Here is a 25,253-nt window from a genome sequence, read left to right as displayed (position 1 = left end):
AGGAGGTCTGATTACAGCATTGGCAATTTATTTTACTATACTTCATTGTATTCATTCACTCATTCTTCCTTTACCTTAAGCGGAAACACAGCTCTATAGACTATCATTGTTCCATGAGTTGAACAAAAAGATTATAGTTCTACTTCTAGCCATGGCAAAAGAGCAGGATCCAGACTTGTCCTCCCACTGTAAATGACTAGAAAACAGTACAAAGTTTATGAAACAACTGTTTTCAGACATTAGACAATAGAAAGCACAGGACTGTGATCCTTAAGAGAAACAAAAGAAGCAAGTCTTATGCCCACCAGAGCTTTCTTGCCAAGGCACTTCCTGGACTTCAGCGTAGGAATGGGGAACCCAAGCAGAGCAGGTAGGTCATGCTAAGTGAGGAGAAAGAGATTAGAATTCTGGGAGACTGGGGAGGCTGGAGTCCATGGTGTAGAGTAACAGTGAGGAAACAAAAGCTCCAGAGGTCTGCATGAGTTACCCTTTAGCCTGTGCCTAAATACGAAGCTAAACATGCATAAAATGGGACTACACAGACAAGGATAGTAAAAACTATAACAATTACTGGGGGAAACATAACTATCAGGGAACTAGAAGCTTATACTCCAATTCATGGAGCACAATTCATAGAGCGCACACAATGCTGAGAGACCTCTTAAAGTATAGACCTCTTAAAACAGCTGGTACATTCAATAAAGACCTCAGGAAGACCATGCCTTAGAAGCAGAACTATGGGTTCCTGGGTGGCTTACTCGGTTGAGTGTCTGATTCTTGATTTCAGTTCAGGTTGTGATCTCAAGGCTGTGAGATTGAGTTCCAGGTGGGGCTCCACACTGAGCATGGAGCCTGCTCAAGATTCTCTCTCTTCCTCTCCTCCTGCCCTTCCCCCTACTGCATGCTCTCTCTCCTCTCTCTGAAAAAAAAAAAAAAAAGAAAAAAAAAAGTAGGGCTAAACTAACCATTGAGTAAGGCTACTCTACATCTATATAACAACACTTAAAAACTAAGCCTTGAAAGGACCAAATTTATCTCCAAGTATTTTAACTGCCTGCCAAAATTCCACAATACTCTTTAAAGGGAGATAACAAAATCCAAACAATCAACACAAAAGATCACAATGACCAGTATCCAATAAAAAGTTGTTAGACTTGTGAAGAAGCAGGAAATTGAGCCATAGCTATAATAAAAATTAGTCAATAAGGACAGTCATAAAAATGACAGAGATGATGGAATTATCAGAAAGTACTTTAAAAGCCATTGTAAACACATTCAAGGGTTTGAACAAAAATATGAACGCAATGAAGAGTGAAATTAATGATATGTAAAAGGACTGGGTGGACATTCTAGAGCTGAAAAAGACAATATTTGAATTAATAAAAATCCACTGGATGAGAGTAATGGTACTTTAGGAAATATAAAAGAAGACCAGGGAAATTGAAGCCATAGCTATAGAAACTATGTGGACTAAATATGGAAGAAAACCATTCAGAAAAAATGGACAGAGCCTTGTGACTTGTGTGACAACATTAAGTGGTCAAACATGAATATAATTAAATTCCAAGAAGGAAAAGAGGCAGAAAAAAAAAAATGAAGAAGTGAAGACAAATTTTCCTTAAATTAAAAAAACAAATTACCTATAAACCCACAAATCAAAGAGGTTCAAGATGAATCCCAAGCAAAATTAATATGAAGGAAACTATATCAAGACACATCATAATCAAATTGCTGAAAACAAGTAATAAAAAGAAATTTTTAAAGCACCCAGAAAAAAAAAGGCACACTATAATACAGAGGAATTGGAGGTAAGAATGACTTCTGACTTGTCCTCAAAAACCATGCAAACAAGATGATTTTTAAATGAAAGAAAAAAATAAACAGTGAAAATAACTCTAAAAAGTAAAGGTAAAATAATGACATTATTAGACAAACAAACCCTTGGAGAATTGGTCAGCAGCTTACAAGTACTACAAGAAATGTTTAAAAAGTTATTCAGGATAAAGAACAATGATATCAAAGTTTGGATTTACACAAAGAAATGATGAAACTCAGACATAATAAATATGTGGGTAAATATAGAAGATTTTTTCTTTTTTTATTGTATTGAGGGTATTGTATTCAATGTACAGAGTGTTTATAACATATATAGAATTTAGAATGTATACAATAATAACACAAAAGCAGAAGGGAAGAATGGAATTTTTTTGCATTTTTGTTTAGTTTTCAGTGGGTTTTTTTGCATTTTTTATTGTAGTAAAATATATGTAACATAAAATTTGCCTTTATAACCATTTTTATGATTTAACTATATAATTATGAATTCACCTATTCCACTTATTTCACATAAGTGGGATGATATCATATTTGTCCCATTGTATCTGGCTTATTTCACTGTTTTCAAATTTTATCCATGTGGTAGCATGTATCAGAACTCCATTCCTTCTTATGGCTGAATCATATTCCATTGTGTGTAATACTACAATTTGTTTATCCATTCATCTGTTGATGGGAACTTGGGTTGTTCCTCCTTTTGGCGATGTGAATAAAACTGCTATGACCATTAGTGCTCAAGTATCTGAGCCCCTGTTTTCAATTATTTGGGGTATATCTAGGACTGGAATTGCTAGGTCATATGGCAATTCTCTGATTAGCTTTTTGAGGAACTGATAAAGTGTTTCCACATAGGCCACACTATTCCCACTAGCATTATTTGAGAGTTCCAATGTCTACACCTACAGGATATCAAATCAATGCCCAGAAACCAGTGCATTTCTATACACTAACAATGAGACAGAAGAAAGAGAAATTGAGTTGATCCTATTTACGGTTGCACCAAAAACCATAGGATACCCAAGATACCTAATATACCTAACCAAAGAGGTAAAGGATCTGTACTCTGAAAACTATAGAAAACTTATGAAAGAGGGACACCTGGGTGGTTCAGTGGGTTAAAGCCTCTGCCTTCAGCTCAGGTCATGATCCCAGAGTCCTGGGATCGAGCCCCGCATTGGATCGAGGCCCACATCAGATCAAGCCCCACATTGGGCTCTCTGCTCAGCAGGGAGCCTGCTTCCTCCTCTCTCTCTCTGCCTGCCTCTCTGCCTACTTGTGATCTCTGTCTGTCAAATAAATAAATAAAATCTTTTAAAATAAATAAATAAATAAAAAGAAAACTTATGAAAGAAATTGAGGAAGACACAAAGAAATGGAAAAACATTCCATGCTCGTGGATTGGAAGAGCAAATAGTGTTAAGATGTCTATGCTACCCAAAGCAATCTACACATTCAATGCAATCCTTATCAAAATACCATCAACATTTTTCACAGAGCTGGAACAAACAATCCTAAAACTTGTATGGAACCACAGAAGATTCCTAAATAGCCAAAGGAATGCTGACAAAGAAAATCAAAGCTGGAGGCATCACAATTCTGGACTTCAAGCTATACTGCAAAGCTGTAATCATCAAGACAGTATGGTACTGGCACAAAAAAGACACATAGATCAAGGGAACAAAACAGAGAACCCAGAAATGGACCCTCAACTCTATGGTCAACCAATCTTTGACAAAGCAGGAAAGAATATTCAATGGGAAAAAAACAGTGTCTTCAACAAATGGTGTTGGGAAAATTTGACAGCCACACGCAGAAGAGTGAAACTGGTCTGTTTTCTTACAAAAGTAAACTCAAAATGGATGAAAGACCTAAATGTGAGACAGGAACCCATCAAAATCTTAGAGGAGAACACAGGCAGCAAGCTCTTTGATCTTGGCCACAGCAACTTCTTGCTAGACACGTCTCCAAAAGGCCAGAGAAACAAAAACAAAAGTGAGCTATTGGAACTTCATCAAGATAAAAAACTTCTGCACAGTGAAAGAAACAATCAGCAAAACTAAAAGGCAACCCACATAATGGGAGAAGATATTTGCAAATGTCTTACCAGATAAAAGGCTAGTATCTAAAATCTATAAAGACCTTAATCAAACTTAATACCCAAAGAATTTGATAATCCAATCAAAAATAGGCAGAAGACTTGAATAGACATTTTTCCAAAGAAGAGATACAGATGGCTAACAAATACATGAAAAGATGCTCAGTATCACTTGGCATCAGGGAAATAGAAATCAAAACCACAATGAATTATCACCTCACAACTATCAGAATGGTTAAAATAAACAGCACAAGAAACAACAGGTTTTGTTGAGGATGTGGAGAAGGGGAAACACTGTTGCACTACTGTGGGCATGCAAACTTGTGTGGCCACTCTGGAGAACAGTATGGAGGTTCCTCAAAAAGTTGTTCAGTTTTTTGGGTTTTGAGGTTGATAAGTTCTTTATATATTTTGGATACTAACTCTTTATCAGATATGTCATTTGCAAATATCTTCTCTGATTCCATAGGTTACCTTTTAGTTGTATTGACTGTCTCCTTCACTGCACAGAGCATTTTATTTTGGTGAAGTCCCTATGGTTTAATTTGCTTTTGTTTCCCTTGCCTCAGGAGACATATCTATAAGAGGTTGCTGCAGCCGAGGTCAAAGAGGTTGCTGCCTGTGTTCTCCTCTAAGATTTTTATGGTTTCGTGTCTCACATTTAGGTCTTTAATCCATTGAATGCATTGAATTTGGGCATTGAAATAATAAGAAGTAGGCCAGTGTACCAGTAAAAGCCACCATGAGAGACAGGGAAACTCCACAGTCAAAAAACAAGTCACTAAATATCACATTTAGAGGAAGTCTGTCCACCTTAACTTAGCATCTAAATTAGACAATGACAAACAGAAAAAGCATTCACATAAGGCTCTCACACACAAGATAAGCATACAAAAAAGAATCACCTAATCGTTGAAGAAAATCAACAGCAGGAAAACCTAAGCATTAAACTCAATGAAGACATTAATTCCCAAGTGAACGGAAGAAGAGTGTGAAATAAATTTAGTGACTTTCATTAATACACTGCAATAAGTTCACATTTTCACATACCTTATCTGCTTCAAACATAGAAATGTCTGCAAAATATAAAAAGCAAAACTGCAAAAGGCCCTTACATTGATGGTCAATTGATTTTCAAAAAAGAGTGCCAAAACAATTCAATGGAAGAAAGTAGTTTTCTCAGCAAATGGTGTTGGGACAATTGGGACAATTGGATACACACATGTGAAAGAATGAAGTTGGACCCTTACCTCATACTACACACAAAACTAATTAAAAATAGATCAAGAAGGGGTGCCTGCGTGGCTCAGTGGGTTAAAGCCTCTGCCTTTGGCTTGGATCATGATCCCAGGGTCCTGGGATTGAGCCCCACATCCTGCTCTCTGCTCAGCTGGGAGCCTGCTTCTCCCTCTCTCTGCCTGCCTCTCTGCCTGCCCCTCTGCCTGCCTCTCTGCCTACTTGTGATCTCTTTCTCTCTTTCTCTGTCAAATAAATAAATAAAATCTTAAAAAAAAATAGATCAAGGAGCTAATTTTAAGAACAAAAACTATAAAAACCCTTAGAAAAAAATTGATATAAATCTATGTAACACCTAAACACAAGCAACCATAGAAAAAATAGGTAGATTAGACTTTATCAAAATTAAAATTTTTGTGCTTCAAAGGACATTATCAAGAAAGTGAAAAGACAAGTGACAGAATGGGAGAGAAATTTTGTATATTTTAATCGCCTAGTATCCAAAATATATCGAGAACCCTTACAATTCAAAAATAAAAAGTTAAATCACCCAATTTAAAAATAAACAAAGACTCTAAATAGGCATTTTTCCAAAGAAGATATATAAATTGCCAAAAAACATAGAAAAGATGTTGAAGATGACTAGCCATTAGGAAAATGCAAAGTAAAACCACAATGAAATATTACTTCTCGCTCACTGGGTTGGCTATACTACAAAAGACAGATTATTACCAGCATTGGCAAAGATGTCAAGAAACAAATCCTCATACACTGCTGGTAGGAATGTAAAATTGTGCGGCTTCTTTGGAAAAAGAAGTTTCTCAAAAAAAGCAAAACAAAACTAAACAAAAAACTAAACAGTTACCGTAAGAACCAACAATTTCACTTTGAAGTACACACCTAAGAGAATTTAAAATGCTTGTCCATGCAAAAACTGAGACACGAATATTTGTATTTATAATAGCCCAAAGATGGAGACAATATAAATGTCCATCACTAATGAATGGATAAATAAAATGTTGTATATTCATATAATGGAATATTATTTAGCAATTAAAAGAAATGAAGTATTGATACATGCTACAAAATATATGAACACCATGCTCAGTGAAAGAAGTCAGTCACAAAAGACTGTATCTTATAGAAATCCATTTATATGAAATGTCTTGCATAGACAAATCTATAAAGACCGAAAAATAGATTAGTTGTTGTGTAGGGCTGAGGGAGAAGTAAGAAGTGACTGTTGATTTCTTCTGGGGATGGTAAGAATGTTCCAAACAGACTGTAGTGATGGTTGGACAAACCTATGAATGTACTAAATAACATTGAATTGGACCCTTCAAGTGGGTGAATTGCTGGGTGTGTGAATTAAATCTCTTAAAATAAAGCTTTCAGGGAATGCACATTGTAATCTCTAGATTAACAATAAAAGAAAGGCTAATAATTGAACAAATACAAGCTAAGAGAAGGGATAAAATGAAATAATAAAAATTTCTCAGTTGATCCAAAAGAAAACATGAAAGGAGTTAAAAAAAGGAGAAAGGACATATTAGACAAATTGCAAAAAAATTAGATGGTAGATTTGAGCCAAGTACACTGCAATGACATTAACAGAAAATGAGCCAATCTCTCCATTTAAAGGTCAGAGGTTGTCTAAAATAACCTAATTAGATATTATCTGTAAGATACCCACCTTCATTATAAGGACACAGAAAGATAGCAAGTAAGATAGGCCATGCTAACTGTTATTGACTGAACTATGTCACCTTGAATTCATATGGTGAAGTTCTAACCCTAGTACCTCAAAATGTGACTATATTTGAAGATAGAGTCTTATAAGATATAATTAAGTTAAAAATGCTGGCATTGGGATTGGCCCTAAACCAATCTGATTGGTCTCTCTTATAAGAAGAGGAGGGTAGGGGCGCCTGGGTGGCTCAGTGGGTTAAAGCCTCTGCCTTCGGCTCAGGTCATGATCTCAGGGTCCTGGGATCCAGCCCCGCATCGGGCTCTCTGCTCAGCAGAGAGCCTGCTTCCCTTCCTCTCTCTCTGCCTGCCTCTCTGCCTACTTGTGATTTCTGTCAAATAAATACAATCTTAAAAAAAAAAAAAAAAAGAGGAGGGTATGGAGCACCTGGGTGGCCCCAACAGCGGGGCATCTGCCTTTGACTCAGGTCATGATCCTAGGGTCCTGGGATGGAGTCCTGCATCGGGCACCTGTTCAGCAGCGAGCCTGCTTCTCCCTCTGCCTGCAGCTCCTCTTCTTGTGCTCGTGCTCTCTCTCTCTCTGACAAGTAAATAAGATCTTAAAAACAAAACAAAACAAAAAAACTAAAATATGTAAATAAATAAATAAAATTACAGATCAAACTTTCTCATAAATATAGATAAAAACCACTAAAAAAATGTTAGCAAATCAGATCTATTGATATATAAGAAGGGTAATACATTATGATCAAGTCTGGTTTATTCCAGAAATACAATGTTGACTTAAAATTTGAAAGTTGAATGATACAATTTACACATTAACAGATTCAATAAGAAACCATATAAGATCATCTTAATAGATGGAGAAAAAGCATTTGATAAAATTCAACACTCACTATTGATTAAAAAAACTCTTAAAAGCTAAGAACATAAGAGAACTTCCTTAATCTGATAAAGGGTATGTTAAAAATTAACTAACCAAATAAGCAGCAGAAAAAAATCTAGTAAATATATTTAGTAGAGAAATATTAAAAGCTTTCCTCCTGAAATTAGAGACAAGACAAGAATATATGCTATCACCACTTCAGTCAACATTATATTGGAAGTCCTAGCCAGTATAGTAGGTCACAAAGAAAAAAGATAAAAGGATTGGAAAAGAAATAAACAATCATCATCCACAGATGACATGATTGCAAAATAGAATCCAAAAAAAGTCTACAAACCATTACAATTAAGTAAATTTAGCAAAATTGCTAGGTATCAAATCCAAATACAAAAATATCAGTGGTATTTCCACACATCAGAAATAAACAATTAGAAAACACAAAATTTTAAAATGATTATTTATATGTATTTATAAATATAATACATGATATATATGTATTTATAATAGGAAAAAAAATCAAGTATCCAGGAAAAAAAATCTAGCAAAAATGTGGAAGACCCTAAACAGCAAAAGATGTGGAAGACTCTAAACAGAAAACTACAAAACATTACTTAGAGGAATTAAAAAAAGACCTAAGTAACTAGAAGGATATACCATATTCATGAATTGGTAGGCTCAATATTGTAAACATGTCAAGTCTTCCAACTGGATACAAAACAAAACAAAAAATTTCAGAAGGCTTTTTGTGGAAAATGACAAGCTGAGGAATACAAAGATAATCCTGATGAAATCTCATGTTAGAGCTACTTGATAACAAGGTTTACCATAAAAATACAGTAATTCAAACAATGCTATTTACAAAAGTATAGACCACTAAAACATAATAGGGGGTTCTAAAACAGACCTCCAGAGATTTATGACAAAGTAGTCACTGTAATTTAGTAGGTCATAGGTTGTCTTTGCATTTAATGGTGCTGAATTGATTTGATATCTATAGGAAAAATAAATAAATCTTGACTCTCATCTCCTACCATACACTAATCAATTCCAGATGATTTGTAGATCTAAATATAAAAGGGAAAAACAATAAAGATTTTAGAGTATAGGAGAATACAGAAGAATTTCTTAAATAGGAACACAAAGCAATAAAATGAAGGGAAATCTTGATATTTAGGACCTAATTAAAATTAAGAACTTCTGTTTTTCAAGAGGTAGGGAAAGTAAATTAAAGGCTAAAAGATTGTAAAGGAAGATTGAAAATAGTCCTTCTTGGTAGACAGTATGAATATCTGCATAGAAAATCTCAAAATTTCTTAACATATGGCTAATGAGAGAATGCAGTAAGATTCCTGAAGAAAGTGACATTTAGAAAAACCAATAGCACTCCTATACACCAGCATAATAAGTCAATTAGAAAATACAACAGAATAAAGGATGTCTATCATAACAAAAACTATAAGCTATCCAGATATAAATCTAAGAAAGCTTATGCAAGGTAATTATGTGAAAATAACTTAAAAGCACTACTGAAAAACATTTTAAAAGTCCTAAATAAATGGAGAGATATATCACATTTATGGACTAAAAGACTCAGTTTGTAAAAATGGCAGTTCATGTGTAAAGTGTAAAAAGATGTAAAAATTCATCTATATATTTAATATAATTAGAACAAAAATCTCAACAGGGTCAATTTGTCAACCTAACAAACTAATCCTAAATCTTTATGGAAAGGCAGGGAGTCAAGAACCACAAAGGTAATTTTGAAGGAGAATGTGGTAAGGGGCTTTTCCTATCAAACATTAATATTTATTAATTACAGGAAGATAGTGCAGTATTTGTGTACAGACAGATGAATAAATTAATGGAACAAATCTGAGGACCCCAAAGAGACCCACACATTGATACATGATAGAAATATCACTGCAAGTAGATAAGGATTATTCAAGAAGTGATTCTGGGGTCATGGATATCTATACAGGAGAAAAATGGAACTGTATTCCTACATCACAATACCACAAATATTAATTTCAGGTACACCAAAGACCTAAATGGTAGTGGCAGATTTATAGAAGGAGGTATAGGAAAGTATCTTTATGACTTTGAGATAGAGAAGGATTTCTCAAATAAGATGCAGACAATACAAACCATAGGAAAAAATATTAATAATTTGAGTATATTAAAATTTAAAACTTTCATGCTTCCTATTTCCTAGGAATAAAGGGAAAGTTTCTTAATCTGATAAAGTTCATATATCATATTTAATCACATTTAATAATTTATTATGATGAGCATTTCCTAAAATTAAGAAACAAAACAAGGATGCTTCTTACTCATAATTTTCAACATTTTATTGGAGGTCCCAACCAATGAAAATACAAAACAGGGAAATATTTCAGGTAATAATATCAGAAAAGAAAAGACAATATTTGCAAATTATATGATTGTTGATCTAGAAAGTTGAAGACAGTCAAGTAAGAAACTATTAGAATTTTCTAATTTTCAACCAATCAGAAAGTTAAACGGAATAAAGTTCTTTCCACAATAGCAACTACGTAACTGGAACTAATTTTCAAGAAATTAGCAAATCATATATGAAGAAAACTGTAAATTGTTATTTAAGGATAAAAGAAGACCCAGTTGTATTAATTTATCAGCAAATATTTGTTGAGCACCTGTTAAGTGTCAGGGACCATCCTAGGCCTTGGGGTTAGTTACAGCAGTAGAGAAAACAAAGGTACTTGTTCTCATGAAGCTTCCATTCTAGTAAAGGAAGACAGATAATAAACAAAATAATAAAATATAAAGTATGTTAGATGGAGACAAGTGCTATGGAGAAAAATAAGGCAGGGTAGGAGAATAGGTAGTATTGGGGAGAGCTGCAATTTAAAATAGGGTGCTAGGGAAAGCCTTGTTTAGAGGGACATTATATGCTACCAAGATGGGAAGTCTTACATTGTAGTGATGTCAATTCTCCTGGTAAATAAATATGTAAATGCAATGCCTTCTCAATTAAATAATCAAGCCAACTTTGGAAAGGGAGAAAAGGCTAGAATTTTCCTAACAATAAAAACACGTGGTAAAGTTATAGTAATTAAATTTGCATAATCCTGGTCTACAAATAGAAAAAACAAACTAATGGAACAGAGAGTAAACAGGAATGTGGCATATTAAATAAGTGGTGGTGGCGGAGGGGAGACCTAATTTCCTGCTTCTTAACTAAACTCTTTAATTATTTGTAGTTTTCCATCAATTCTCTTGGATTTTCTCCAAGAGATAATTTTATCCATCTTTTCCAATTCATATGCCTCTAATTGCTTTCACTTATTGAACAGCATGGACTAACACCTCCAGAATCAGGTTAATAAAATGGTGACTACGGTCACCCTTGTCTTAAATCTGACTTTAGTGAGACTGCCTTTAGGATTTCCCTTGAAATGAGGTGCTGGTCTGGGAGCTAAGATATCACTGTCTCTATCTCGGTCTATCTCTATTTCTATCTCCATCTTCATATCTACATCTATATCATATATAAAATTAAAAGCATAAAAGCAGTGTGTGCATAAATTCATGTTAATGAAATAACATGATAATTTTTGTACTTTGTAATTTTAAGAACCATTGGAACCACTGGTTCTTGTTTTATTGAGTGCTTCTATCAGGAATGGGCTTTTAATTTTGTCAAATGCTTTGATCTGCTAATATGAGGACTTACGTGTTTTATTAACTTATAACAACTAATGATTTCCTCATATTAAAACATTCTTACATTCTGGAACAAGTCCTGATAATGACATTGATAATGACATTGCTTGATAATAACATTTGTTTAGTATGCTGTTGGGTTCTATTTTCAAACATTCTCTTTAAGATTTCTGCATCAGTATTCATAAGTAAGATTGGTTTGTAGTTTTTTGTTGTTGGCAGATTACATATATTTTTTGTAAGTTACATTTTCCTAGAACATCAAGTCTTCAGATCTTTCCCTCATTGTCTCACTAATACATGGTAGCTGTATTCAGAGGCTACAGCATGTGATATCACAATAAACTGACAGCAGAAGTGGGTGAGAATCCAGCTCTCCGCCATCAAGCCAGATATTCAAGAGATCTGCAAAAATGTAAACCAGCCACTCTTCTCAGTAATTTCTAAAGGAGAATAGAATTTTCCCCTAAAATTTTTATTTATGTTAACAGCAATGGGGTTTTAGTTATTTAAATTTTTAATTAATACATAAATATTGTTTAAGTTGTCAAATTTAATATCAAATATGGTAAATAGTAATAGATACAACCCACATGAATGAAAGTTCTTTTGGGTCTTCTATAATTTTTAGGAGACCCCCAAATTGCTTCTCTTTTGATGGTTACTGTTCCCTTGTCATTTCTTATTTTGTGTCTTTAGTCTTCCTCTCCTTTTTCAAAATTAGGTTGGCTATTGAATCATTTATTTTTGTTAATTTTTCAATGAACCAGCTTTTTGATGTAATAGAGTCAGTTGTTAAGTCTCATTAATTTCTGCTTTTATACATTTCTTCTACTCTTTTTTCATTTTGTTATTTTCCTACTTTTTAGTTGCATATTTAATTCATTTATTTTAATATTTATAAACATAGATACTTAATACTATTAATTTTCTTTGAGTACTGCTTACCTATATTAGTGAGATTCCGACATGTCTGTTCTCAATATCAGCATTTTTTAGAAATTCTGCAATATCATGTTGCATTTCGCCTTTGACCCTAGGGCTCTTTGATTATATATGTTTCAAGTATCATAAGTAACATGGTCCTTTTTTATTTTCCTTTTTAGCTTCCTATGCACCTATGGAATATTGCAAAATTTGAAACAATATAATCTGAAAACATGAAGTTTTACTGTTTATCTGTTTGTACTTTGCAAACTTCATGCGCCACTCCATGCCAGGTTTGTGATAGATGAGTTTGGGCTCGATCCCCTTTGAAATTCTTTCCAATACTAAGATTAAATTTTTCTAAATGTATGTATACATATCAGATTTTTAAATTCCTTTTTTAAAAGATTTTATTTGCTTATTTGAGAAAAAGAGAGAGAGAGAGAGGACACAAAAGCTGGCGCGGAGGAGGCGGGAGGGGCAGAGAGAAAGGGAGAAGCAGACTCCCTGCTGAGCAAGAGCCCAACCCAGGGCTCATCCCAGAGCCCCAGGATCATGGCCTGAGCCTAAGGCAGATGCTTAACCAACTGAACCACCCAGGTGCCTCTTTAAAATTATGATTATTATTATTTTAGATTTTATTTTTTTGTTTGAGAGAGAGAGGAAGAGAGAGAGAGCTTGAGAAGGGGGAGGGTTGGAGGGAGAAGCAGACTCCCTGCCAAGCAGGGAGCCGGATGCAGGACTCCATCCTGGGACTCCAGGATCACGACCTGAGCCAAAGGCAGTCATCCAATCAACTGAGCCACCTAGGTGCCTCTTAAAATTCTATTTTAAAAAAGTAGTTGTTCCTCTCCTCAGAAAGATTTTATGGCTCTCAGAGAAAAAGCAAATGTCTTCATTCTGTGCCTCACACCTAGACTGATTGCAGCCAAGTAGAGTATTTCTTATATGAGGTAAATTTAGAATAAAGTGGAGCTGGTGAAAGTGCAGGGGACAATACAATTCTGGCCATTACCAACCAACAGGGCCCCCTGTTCTCAGGGCCACTGCCCAGTGTTACTTCATTGCACTAAAGGCCTATTACACCGTGTTCTGTTGACAGCAGAAATTGCACACTCTATTTATCTCCAGCAAGGGCAATTGTGCAGCAAGGAGCCCAAATGACTCCTATTTATACACTGACAACATGAAACCCCTATGCCAGCAGCTTGTTACTACCCATTAAATAACATACCATCTATATTTGGAAGTATGTTACCACTCTCAGCACAATTCAGAAGAAGCAAAGTGGCTGATTGGAAGGTTTTATGTTGTGTTTGTTTCATGGTTCTGTTTGATTGCCTGAATTCTATGTTCTGAGGGTTTGCCAGGTGTTTTCTCAGAAACACCCTTTTCTTTTGTGCTCTCCAGTATACACTTTCCCAGTAGGCAGCTGGCTGACATTTCACCCATGGGCTGGTGCACATCTACCAAAATCCAACTTTGGATTGTTTTGTTTTTTCCCAGTTGGGCTCCCAGTAGACATACCCTTACTCACAGTAGAGTGTAGACTCTTATACTCATTTTAATATTGTATTTAAATACAGTATATTTTAAAATAAATCACTTCCTTTCATACAGAGTTCTGTCTTCTTCTCTTCTTTCTATCTTACAACCATGGCACCTTTGCAGGTTTGTTGGAAGGCAATAACACCTAACTCAGGAGTGGGAATGAGAACACTGGCTTAGCCCCAAGAGGCTCTGGACAGCCACCAGGAGGAAGTTAAGTTTCCTACTTGTGTTTATCCATGATTATCTGCCACATAGTACTTTTCCTCAGTTCATTTGGATGTGGAACCTGGCATGAGGAATCCTTCCCACAATGCCATTTAAATGTTTATTGGTTTTTGAGAGGCTCCTTTTTTCATGAAAGGAAAAATACATGTGTTTTTGAGAACCTGGAAGATCCCATCTATTGGTCTTGGACTTCATTATGAAAGAGAGAGACCTGGGATGGGTGTGAAAGAAAAAGATGGCAACATGATGTACATTTTTAATGTTCTCCAGTCTTGGTCCTTGTAACCTTTCATTAGATTGATCTTGTCACTTAGAGTAAATGTTTTAATTAAAATAGTATTTCAAATAGCCATCAGCCCTAAGGCTTGAAGCAATTGTAAGGAATAAATATAGTGCCAAGGAGTGCAATCACATTTTCCAAGGTACACTCTGTAGAACTCCTCCTGCTGTCTTCATTGGGCTGGAGGCAGTTGACTCTGATCCAGAGGTTGACACTGAGTCCCTTCTCTCATTGCTGTCTGAGTACTTTGGCATGCACAGTACATGCTGCTCTCTGTTGAAGGTTCCTGACCTGTTCATCCCAGGTGGATTTTGATTTGAGCAGCTGTTACTTCTCCATTTTGATAATGGCTATAATATTATTAGCTTATAGCTCAGATTTAGCTAAACATAAAGTCTAAGATCTTAGATTTAAAGACAGGAAGGATGAGGGTGCCTGGGTGGCTCAGTTGGTTAAGTGTCTGCCTTTGGTTCAGGTCATGATCCCAGTGTCCTGGGATCAAGCCCCATATCAAGCCCCACATCATCAGGCTTCTTACTCAGAGAGAATCCTGCTTCTACCTCTCTCTCTCTGTCCCTCCTCCCACTTGAGCTCTCTCTTGAATGTGCTCTCTCTCAAATAAATAAATAAAACCTTTAAAAAAAGGAAAAATCTTAAAAAAAAAAAAAAAGCCTGAATGAACAATCATTAGAGATGCTATAGACCGTATAGCAGAACTGGACTAGACCAGTACACTTGGCATTTCATGGAAGGGAAGCAGGATCACCTTGGGGTAAAGGTACAATAGGTCAACTGAGTGGTGTGCCTGACCTACTGTTTGGCTTTAATCAGAATAAATTTGATATGTTTTATACATTCAGCATCCATGTACAAAACTTTTTTGAAAATAAAATGTGTTCTATTACCAAAAAATTAGGCTTCAAAACTAATGGGTTAAAAATAATACTTACGGTTTATAAATTTTCTAGAGAATGCATAAATCCCCCAGCCTTTTAAGACTTGCTCTCCATGATTGGAAAAACAAATATTGTTAAAATATCTATACTACTCAAAGTAATCTATATATTTAATGCAATCCCTATCAAAATACCATCAGCATTTTTTAACAGAGCTAGAACAAACAATCCTAAAATTTACATGGAACCCCAAAAGACCTGAATAGCCAAAGCAATCTTGAAAAAGAAAAGCAAAGCTGGAGGCATCACAATTCAGGGCTTCAAGCTATATTTCAAAACTGTAATCATCAAGGCAGTATGGTACTAGCACAAAAACAGATGCATAGACCAATGGAACAGAATAGAAATTCCAGAAGTGGACTTACAACTATATGGTCAACTGATCTTCAATAATACAGGAAAGAATATCCAAAGGAAAAAAAATAAAAAGGACAGTATGTGCAAAAATAAAAAGGACAGTATGTGCAACAAATGGTGTTGGGAAAACTGGACTGCTTCACACAGAAGAATGAAACTGGACTGCTTTCTTACACCATACACAAAAATAAAATGGATGAGAGACCTAAATGTGAAACATGAAACCATAAAAATCCTAGAGGAGAACACAGGCAGTAACCTCTAGTCAATAATATCATACTACGTATTTGAAAGTTGCTAAGAAAGTAGATCCTAAAAAGTGGAAATTAGATCTTTCTTATCACAAGAAAAAAAAATCTTGTAATGGTGTGGTGATGGATGTTAACTAGACTGAAGTTGGTGGTCATTTTGCAATATATACAAATACAAAATCATTCTGTTTCCACCTGAAACAAATATAATGTTATAAGTCAGTTATACCTTAACCAAAAAAGTATTAAAAAGAATGTTTAGAAAGAAAGGAAGAAATAAAGAAAGAAAAAAAGAAAGCTGGTCTCTCCAGCTATAACAATATTCTCTGAAAGGGAAGTCTTGGGGGAAATGTGCTCAGTCAATGCATGAACTTAGCTTGGGGCCAAACTCTGGCTTTGGAATTCTAAAAATCAGATCTAAAACCTTGATAAATCTCTAACCTATTCCCATGTCTTGAGATGAGCCATGGACCCATTTCTTTACTTTAAAACAGGAAAACAGATCCCAATAGTACAAACTTAGAAGAGATATTGTGAAATCCTTAGATCATTCAATAGGAGAGAAACTCTAGAAATTTCCTAAGGAAAAGTTATGTTTCACTAACATGTACTCAGTCTACTAGGAAACTACAACTCTAAAAATAGGTACAAAGTCCTGCTCAGGAGGTCACTCTTAATGAAATCCTTATATCTGTAATTCTTTAGTCCATCCTACATTGAGCTTCCTGCAGGTCTAGGGTTCCTTTTGCCTGAATTCATATGCTTCCTTAAGTCTGACTGGAGCATCTCTGCCCTAGCTCCTGAGAGACTGCTGTTTCTGGTTCACAACTTTTTAACTCTTGGGCTCAGGCTAACACCGACATGTTCCTGAGAATCTTTTCCTCCACAGAGACTACACTTTCAACTCCGTCTCACAGAATTTGGTCTCCTCTGGAGGAATTTGTGAGGTTTCTCTTATATTTACAACAAGAATAATTCTATACTACAGTCATTTATTCATGCAGAAAAAAGAGACTATTACTATACATGAAAGTGTTTGGATATCACCAGTAGCAAAGGTCAGGAGATCAGAGCAATAAGTAGTAACTCCTCTCAGGATCCTTTTTCTAAACCACCAGACTTGGTGGGATATTCATGTACTTTATTATTTAACTATTTGTAATGATCTGTTCAATATCTTTCTTCCCCAGTAAGCTGTAAATTCCATGATAACAGAACCTTTATGTGTTTTGCTCATTACTATATTTCTGGGACTTGGCAAAATACCAGGGACATAATAGGTGATCAGTATATACTTGGAGATAAACTGATCAATGTTAAATTAATGGCTTAATATCTTAGGGCTTTAGTTTTTTTTGTCTATAAAACCAGGGGATAAAGCAGATCATCTTCACAACCCTTAGCAGATGGAGCTAAATTGTGTCATGATTTTTGAAGTATTCTGATATCTGCAACTTACTATGAAATGCATTAAAAATGTAAGATGGGTTGTTGGATGCATAGTGGGGTGGACAGATATGGGACAAAGCAAGCATATTATAATTGTGGAATACAAGTAGTGAGTATAAGGATATTTATTTTACAGTTCAATTTTCTGTGTATCTTAAGTTTTTCAAAATACAGTGTTGGGGAAAATGTATAGTTTAGAATAGCCTAAAACATAGACTTTGATAGGGAAAAAAAAGCTGAAGAAAATAATTCAATATAAAAATAATCAACAAGAGTTCAAGATTATGAATAGAACTAAGAGATTAAAAATATACATTTTAATAAAATTTTGTGAACTTGCTAAAGAAACAATAAGTGTATTGTAAGACTTTAGAGGAGAGACAACAATCACAGGAAATTACTGTCTTGTAAGTAGTATTTACAATAGTAAGTAAGTAAGAGACTACTGTATTGTAAGAGACTTACTGTATTGTAAGACTGTAGAGGAGAGACAACAATCACAGCAGACTACTGGGTAGAGAAAAAGTGCTTCATGGAGTAGGTGATATTTCAGCTGGGTATTGAAGGATGTACATGATTTGGATGGGTAATGAAGATAAGAAAAGGAATTTTTAAGAATTAGGATAGCTAAAAAAAAAGGTAAAGTGAATATATGTGTAGAGCAAGAATGCAAAAACAAGGACAGTGAAATTTACATCAGTTTAGCTGTAACTAAAAAGGGGAGATAGGGTGGAAAAGCAACAATAATGATAAATAAAATGTGTTAGAATATTCCTTATATGTGCGAGGTACCTGTGCATCGCACTTTCCGCGCATTATCTCATTTAATCCTCAAAACAGTCATATGAGATGTTACAACTACAATCATATGAGTGAGGAAACTGAGGTTTATAGAAGTGTGGTCATTTGCCCACTATCACACAGCTAGTAAGTGGTAGAGCTAGTACTGAAACCAGGTTTGTCTAACCCCGAAGTCCAATTATTTAACCATTAGACATAATGCCTCCCTAAATTGAGGCCAAACTCAGTGGGGTTTAACAACCAAGATAAGAAGTTTGGACTCTACTTTCCAACTGGAGATCCACTGAAAGATTTTGATGATCACAGACTTTAAAAGAAGTGTACCTTACAGAAAGAAGGAAGAGATTCAAACCAGGAAGCACAGTTAGATTGTCATAATAAAAGGTGTGAATAAAGGTTTTACCCCAGAATTATATCTATGAAGACAGAATAAAGGAATAGTCTTTAAGAAGAAATAATCTATTAAACTCTTCCTAATATTATGTTGAGAAATTCACTGCTTTAGTATTAAATATTCAAACAAAAATGACTTTAGGGGGGCACCTGGGTGGCTCAGTGGGTTAAAGCCTCTGCCTTTGGTCATGATCCCAGGGTCCTGGGATTGAGCCCCGCATCGGACTCTCTGCTCGGCAGAGAGCCTGCTTCCCTTCCTCTCTCTGCCTGCCTTTCTGCCTACTTGTGGTCTCTGTCTGTCAAATAAATAAATAAATAAAATCTTTTAAAAAATGTCTTTAGGAGTTATATTGTGTTAGCTCAGTGAAACTCCAAAGACAAATGAGCATCCCAGATGTCATTCCAGTCCACGCACCAAGTTACTCAGGTCTCAGGTCTGGTTTGAGAATCTTAAGAGCATTTTAAAAAATATTTTATTTATTTATTTGAGAGAGAGAGAGAGAGCATGACTGGGGGAAGGAGCAGAGGGAGAGGGAGAAGCAGATGCTCCACTGAGCAGGAATCCTGATGTGGGGCTCAATCCCAAGACCGTAAGATCATGATCGGAGACAAAGTCAGACTCTTTCACAACTGAGCCACCCAGGCAAGACTACAAAGTCTTTAGTGTCTTGATAGGTCAGGATTGGTTGCGCCATCTACAGGACTCCTTTGGACCTAGTCTTTCAATTCCCTATCACTACCCATTAGCTCTAGATTCAAGAATCCAAACCTGCATCTTCCCATCAGTAATCCAGCAGAGCTAATCCCTTTCCCCAAGAATTGGATCTAGAACAACCAGGGTTTGTTAGGCAATCACTGATCTTAACCTGATCCACTGGGATGGCTGTGGCTTTCTGTTGCAAACTTCCTGAAGGAGTTAGCTGAAGGGTGGAAATTCTTATCAGAAGAAAAATATATGGATATGGAGGTGGATGAAAATGAGATGGGAGGTGTTCCATGGGGAACATTTAATTTACACATGGTGTGAGATCCCTAAAACAGCTTTCTGTTGTTCTTTCCTCCCCGTTTTCTCTCTCTCTCTCTCTCCCTGACAAAGGTGAAAGGCTGGGGATTATGGACGGTGAAACAAGAGAAGAAAAGATTCCTGAAAATATAGATCAGTGGACCAACACAAATGTGTATGTGTGTGCATATGTGCACATGTATGACTGTAGCAATATCCATCTCATTAATTTATAGTCACATTTTGTTTTGAGGCTTACATATTATCTAGCTTAACCATGAGAGTTGACTCCAAAAGAACTTTACATGTTTTTTTAAATTTTTTAAAATTTTTAAATTTTTTTAAATCAAAATTCACTCCTTCAAACAATAATTCTTAACCACTTTTTTGTGTGTTGAGGATCTGCCAAAATGCATGATACACAGAATAGTTTGCATGGGAATCTGTGTGTTCCTAGGTAAAGAACTCCCGGTCTTCCACAACTTAAAGATATTCAAATTTGAGGGTCACAGATCTAAGGACAATCATTTTCTGAGCATGAGCAGCAGGTTGTTGGAATAAATGTTTAGGCTCCCAAGGGAATTATTTGAAGGAAACCACACCACTGTAAGAATGATCACAGGGTATGAGTATCTAAAAATTAGCCCATTAGAGTCATACAGGATTTGTGTTGTCATTTCCATAGCTGCAGTGGCTTTTGCTGTGCGTGTGCATGTGTGTGTGCGCATGTCTGTGTGTGTGTGTGTGTGTGCGCGCGTGCACTTGTATGCTCTTTGCTAGTGGGCAGCAGCATTTGCATCCCTAGGTGTCTACCCTCACCTCAATTTAATTAACTGAATCTAAAAGAGTCATAGCCCTAGGAAAAAGCAACTAATGGGTTGAAATTGCCCTAAAGACCCACCTGGGGGGCGCCTGGGTGGCTCAGTGGGTTAAAGCCTCTGCCTTCGGCTCAGGTCATGATCTCAGGGTCCTGGGATCGGGCCCCACATCAGGCTCTCTGCTCCGCAGGGAGCCTGCTTCCTCCTCTCTCTCTACCTGCCTCTCTGCCTGCTTGTGATTTCTCTCTGTCAAATAAATAAAATATAAAAAAAAAAAAGACCCACCTGGTTACAGGAGAAGAAGAAAGGCATGACTGACATTTGTTCAGCTGCTCCTGGAGGAGTCCTGGCCAAGGGGGGATTTGGGACTTCCACTGATGTTCTCTTTATGAAACAGAGAGGATTTCTTGTGATCCTCTCAAACGCCAGCCACTGTTAGGAACAGATTTTAGATGAATTAATTCATTTAACTATTTTTTTAAAATTAAAGTATACTTAACATACAATGTTAAGTTAGTTTCAGATGTACAATATAATAATCCAATGATTCTGTACATTTTTCACTGCCCATCAAAATAAGTGTACTCTTAGGGTGCCTGGTTGCTTAGTCATTAAGCTTCTGCCTTCAGCTCAGGTCATGATCCCAGGGTCTTGGGATCAAGCCTCACATTGGGCTCCCTGCTGAGCAGAAAGCCTGCTTCTCTCTCTCCCACTCTGCCTGCTTGTGTTCCCTCTCTTGCTGTCTCTCTCTGTCAAAGAAAGAAAGAAAGAAAGGATCTTAAAAAAAAAAAAAAAGGTAAGTGTACCTTTATCTATTTCATCTATCTTCCCAGCCACCTCCCCTTTGACAACCATTGGTTAGTTCTCTGGATTTAAGAGTGTGTTTTTTTGTTTATTCTTTTTTTTCTCTGTTTTTTTCATTTGTTTTTTTTTCTTAAATTCCACATATGTGAAATCATATGGTATTTATCTTTATCTGACTTTTGTTTCACCTAGCACTGTACTCTGTAGGTCCATTCATGTTGTTGCAAATGGCAAGATTTCAATCTTTTTTATGGCTGAATAATATTCTTTTTGAAAAAATTTTTAAAGTTTTTAAAATTTAAATTCAATTTTATTAACATATACTGTATTATTAGTTTCAGAGGTATAATTCAGTGATTCATCAGTTGCATACGACACCCAGTGTTCATTATTTCAAGGGCCCTCCTTAATGCCCATCACCCAGTTATCCCATCCCCCCACCGGCCACCCCCCCCCCAGCAACCCTCAGTTTGTTCCCTGTAGTTAGTCTCCTATGGTTTGTCTCCCTTTCTGTTTTCCTCTTATTTTCCTTCCTTTCCCCTATGTTCACATATGAGCAAAATCACATGGTATTTATTTTTCTCTGACAGACTTATTTTGCTTAGCATCATATCCTCTAGTTCCATCCATATCACTGCAATTAGCAAGATTTCTTTTTGTTGGCTGTGGTATATACAATCCATTGTACATATATACCACATCTTCTTTATCCACTCATCTGTTGATGGACATCTGGCCTCTTTCCATAGTTGTGGACATCACTGCTATAAACATTGGAGTGCATGTATCCCTTATAATAACTACATTTGTATCCTTTGGATAAACACCAAGTAGTGCAATTGCTGGGTCATAGGGTAGGTAGCTCTATTTTTAATTTTTTGAGGAACCTCCATATTATTTTCTAGAGTGGCCACAACCAGTTTGCATTCCCACCAACAGTGTAAGAGAGGAGGGTTCATCTTTCTCTACATCCTCACCAACATCTGTTGTTTCTTGAGTTGTTAATTTTAGCCATTCTGACGGGTGTGAGGTGATATCTCATTGTGAGATTTTGATTTATATTTCCCTGATGCCGAGTGATGTTGAGTATTTTTTTCATGTGTCTATTGGCCATTTAATATGTCTATTTTGATGAAATGTCTGTTCATGTCTTCTGCCCATTTCTTGGCTGGGATTTTTGTTTTTTGGGTGTTGAGTTTATAAGTTCTTTATAGATTTGGATACTAACCCTTTATCTGATAAGACATTTGCAAATATTTTCTCCCATTATGTGGGTTGCCTTTCAGTTTTGTTGATTGTTTCTTCTGCTGTGCAGAAGTTTTTTTTTATCTTGATGAAGTTCCAATAGCTCACTTTCGCTTTTGTTTCTCTGGCCTTTTGGAGACGTGTCTAGCAAGAAGTTGCTGTGGCCAAGATCAAAGAGCTTGCTGCCTGTGTTCTCCTCTAAGATTTTGATGGGTTCCTGTCTCACATTTAGGTCTTTCATCCATTTTGAGTTTACTTTTGTAAGAAAACAGACCAGTTTCACTCTTCTGCGTGTGGCTGTCAAATTTTCCCAACACCATTTGTTGAAGACACTGTTTTTTTCCCATTGAATATTCTTTCCTGCTTTGTCAAAGATTGGTTGACCATAGAGCTGAGGGTCCATTTCTGGGTTCTCTGTTTTGTTCCCTTGATCTATGTGTCTTTTTTGTGCCAGTACCATACTGTCTTGATGATTACAGCTTTGCAGTATAGCTTGAAGTCCAGAATTGTGATGCCTCCAGCTTTGATTTTCTTTGTCAGCATTCCTTTGGCTATTTAGGAATCTTCTGTGGTTCCATACAAGTTTTAGGATTGTTTGTTCCAGCTCTGTGAAAAATGTTGATGGTATTTTGATAAGGATTGCATTGAATGTGTAGATTGCTTTGGGTAGCATAGACATCTTAACACTATTTGCTCTTCCAATCCACGAGCATGGAATGTTTTTCCATTTCTTTGTGTCTTCCTCAATTTCTTTCATAAGTCTTCTTTTTATTTATTTATTTATTTTAAAAGATTTTATTTATTTATTTGACAGATGGAGATCACAAGTAGGCAGAGAGGCAGGCAGAGAGAGAGGGGAGGAAGCAGGCTCCCTGCTGAGCAGAGAGCCCAATGCGGGGCTTGATCCCAGGACTCTGGGATCATGACCTGAGCTGAAGACAGAGGCTTTAACCCACCCAGGCACCCCTCTTTCGTAAGTTTTCTATAGTTTTCAGAGTACAGATCCTTTACCTCTTTGGTTAGGTATTTTAGGTATCTTGGGTATCCTACGGTTTTTGGTGCAACTGTAAATAGGATCAACTCCTTAATTTCTCTTTCTTCTGTCTCATTGTTAGTGTATAGAAATGCACTGATTTCTGGGCATTGATTTGTATCCTGTCACTTTGCTGAACTCCTGTACGAGTTCTAGCAATTTTGGGGTGGAGTCTTTTGGGTTTTCCACATAGAGCATCATGTCATCTACAAAGAGTGAGCATTTGACATCTTTTTTGCCAATTTGGATGCCTTTTCTTTCTTTTTGTGGTCTGATTGCTGAGGCTAGGACTTTCAGTACTATGTTGAACAACAGTGGTGATAGTGGACATCCTTGTCATGCTCCTGACCTTAGGGGAAAAACGCCAAGTTTTTCCCCATTGAGAATGACGTTCACTATGAGTCTTTCATTTATGGCTTTTATGATATTGAGGTGTGTTCCCTCTATCCCTACACTGTGAAGAGTTTTAATCAAGAAAGGATGCTGTACTTTGTCAAATGCTTTTTCCGCATCTATTGAGAGGATGAAATGGTTCTTGTCCTTTCTTTTATTAATGTAGTTTGTGGAACTGCTTGATTTGCAGATATTGAACCACCCTTGCAGCCCAGGAAAAAATCCCACTTGGTCGTGGTTAATAATCCTTGTAGTATAATGTTGGATCCTATTGGCTAGTATCTTGGTGAGAATTTTTGCATCCATGTTCATCAGGGATATTGGTCTGTAAGTCTCCTTTTGATGGGATCTTCATCTGGTTTTGGGATCAACGTAATGTTGCCTTACAGAATGAGTTTGGAGGTTTTCCTTCCATTTCTATTTTTTGAAACAGTTCAGAAGAATGGTAGTAATTCTTCTTTAAATGTTTGGTAGAATTCTGCTGGGAAGCCATCTGGCCCTGGACTCTTATTTATTAGGAGAGTTAAAAAAGATTTAATTTATTTATTGAAAGTGAGAGTGAGAGAAAGCGAGATAGAGATAGAGATAGAGAGAGAGGGAGCGCACACAGGTAGAGGGGAAGAAGCAGACTGCCCGCTGAACAAGGAGCCCCACATGGGGCTTGATATCAGGACCCTGAGATCATGACTGGAGCTGAAGGCAGATGCTTATTTGACTGAACCACCCAGGTGGCCCTGTTGGGAGACTTTTGAATATTGATTCAATTTCCTTGCTGGTTATGGGTCTGTTCAGGTTTTCTATTTCTTCCTGTTTCAGTTTTGGTAGTTTATATGTTTCTAGGAATGCATATATTTCTTCCAGATTGTCTAATTTGTTCACATGTGACTGCTCATAATATTATAATTGTTTCTATTTCTTCAATATTGGTTGTGTTCTCTCCTCTTTTTATTTTTTTTAATTTATTTTTTTTAAAGATTTTTATTTATTTATTTGACAGGGAGAGATCACAGGTAGATAGAGAGGCAGGCAGAGAGAGAGAGAGAGAGAGGGAAGCAGGCTCCCTGCTGAGCAGAGAGCCAGATGCGGGGCTCGATCCCAGGACCCTGGGATCATGACCCGAGCTGAAGGCAGCGGCTTAACCCACTGAGCCACCCAGGCGCCCCCTCTTTTTATTTTTTATTCTATTTACTTGGATCCTTTTAAAATTTTATTTATTTGGATCCTTTCTCTTTTTCCTTTTGGTAAGTCTGGCTAAGGGTTTATTGATCTTATTCTTTCAAAGAACCAGCTCCTAGTTTCATTGAT

The sequence above is a fragment of the Meles meles genome, chromosome 20, assembly GCF_922984935.1.
Source record: "Meles meles chromosome 20, mMelMel3.1 paternal haplotype, whole genome shotgun sequence".
NCBI classification, from domain to species: domain Eukaryota; kingdom Metazoa; phylum Chordata; class Mammalia; order Carnivora; family Mustelidae; genus Meles; species Meles meles.
The sequence above is the reverse complement of the archived record's forward strand: the minus strand, read 5'-3'. Positions refer to the sequence as shown.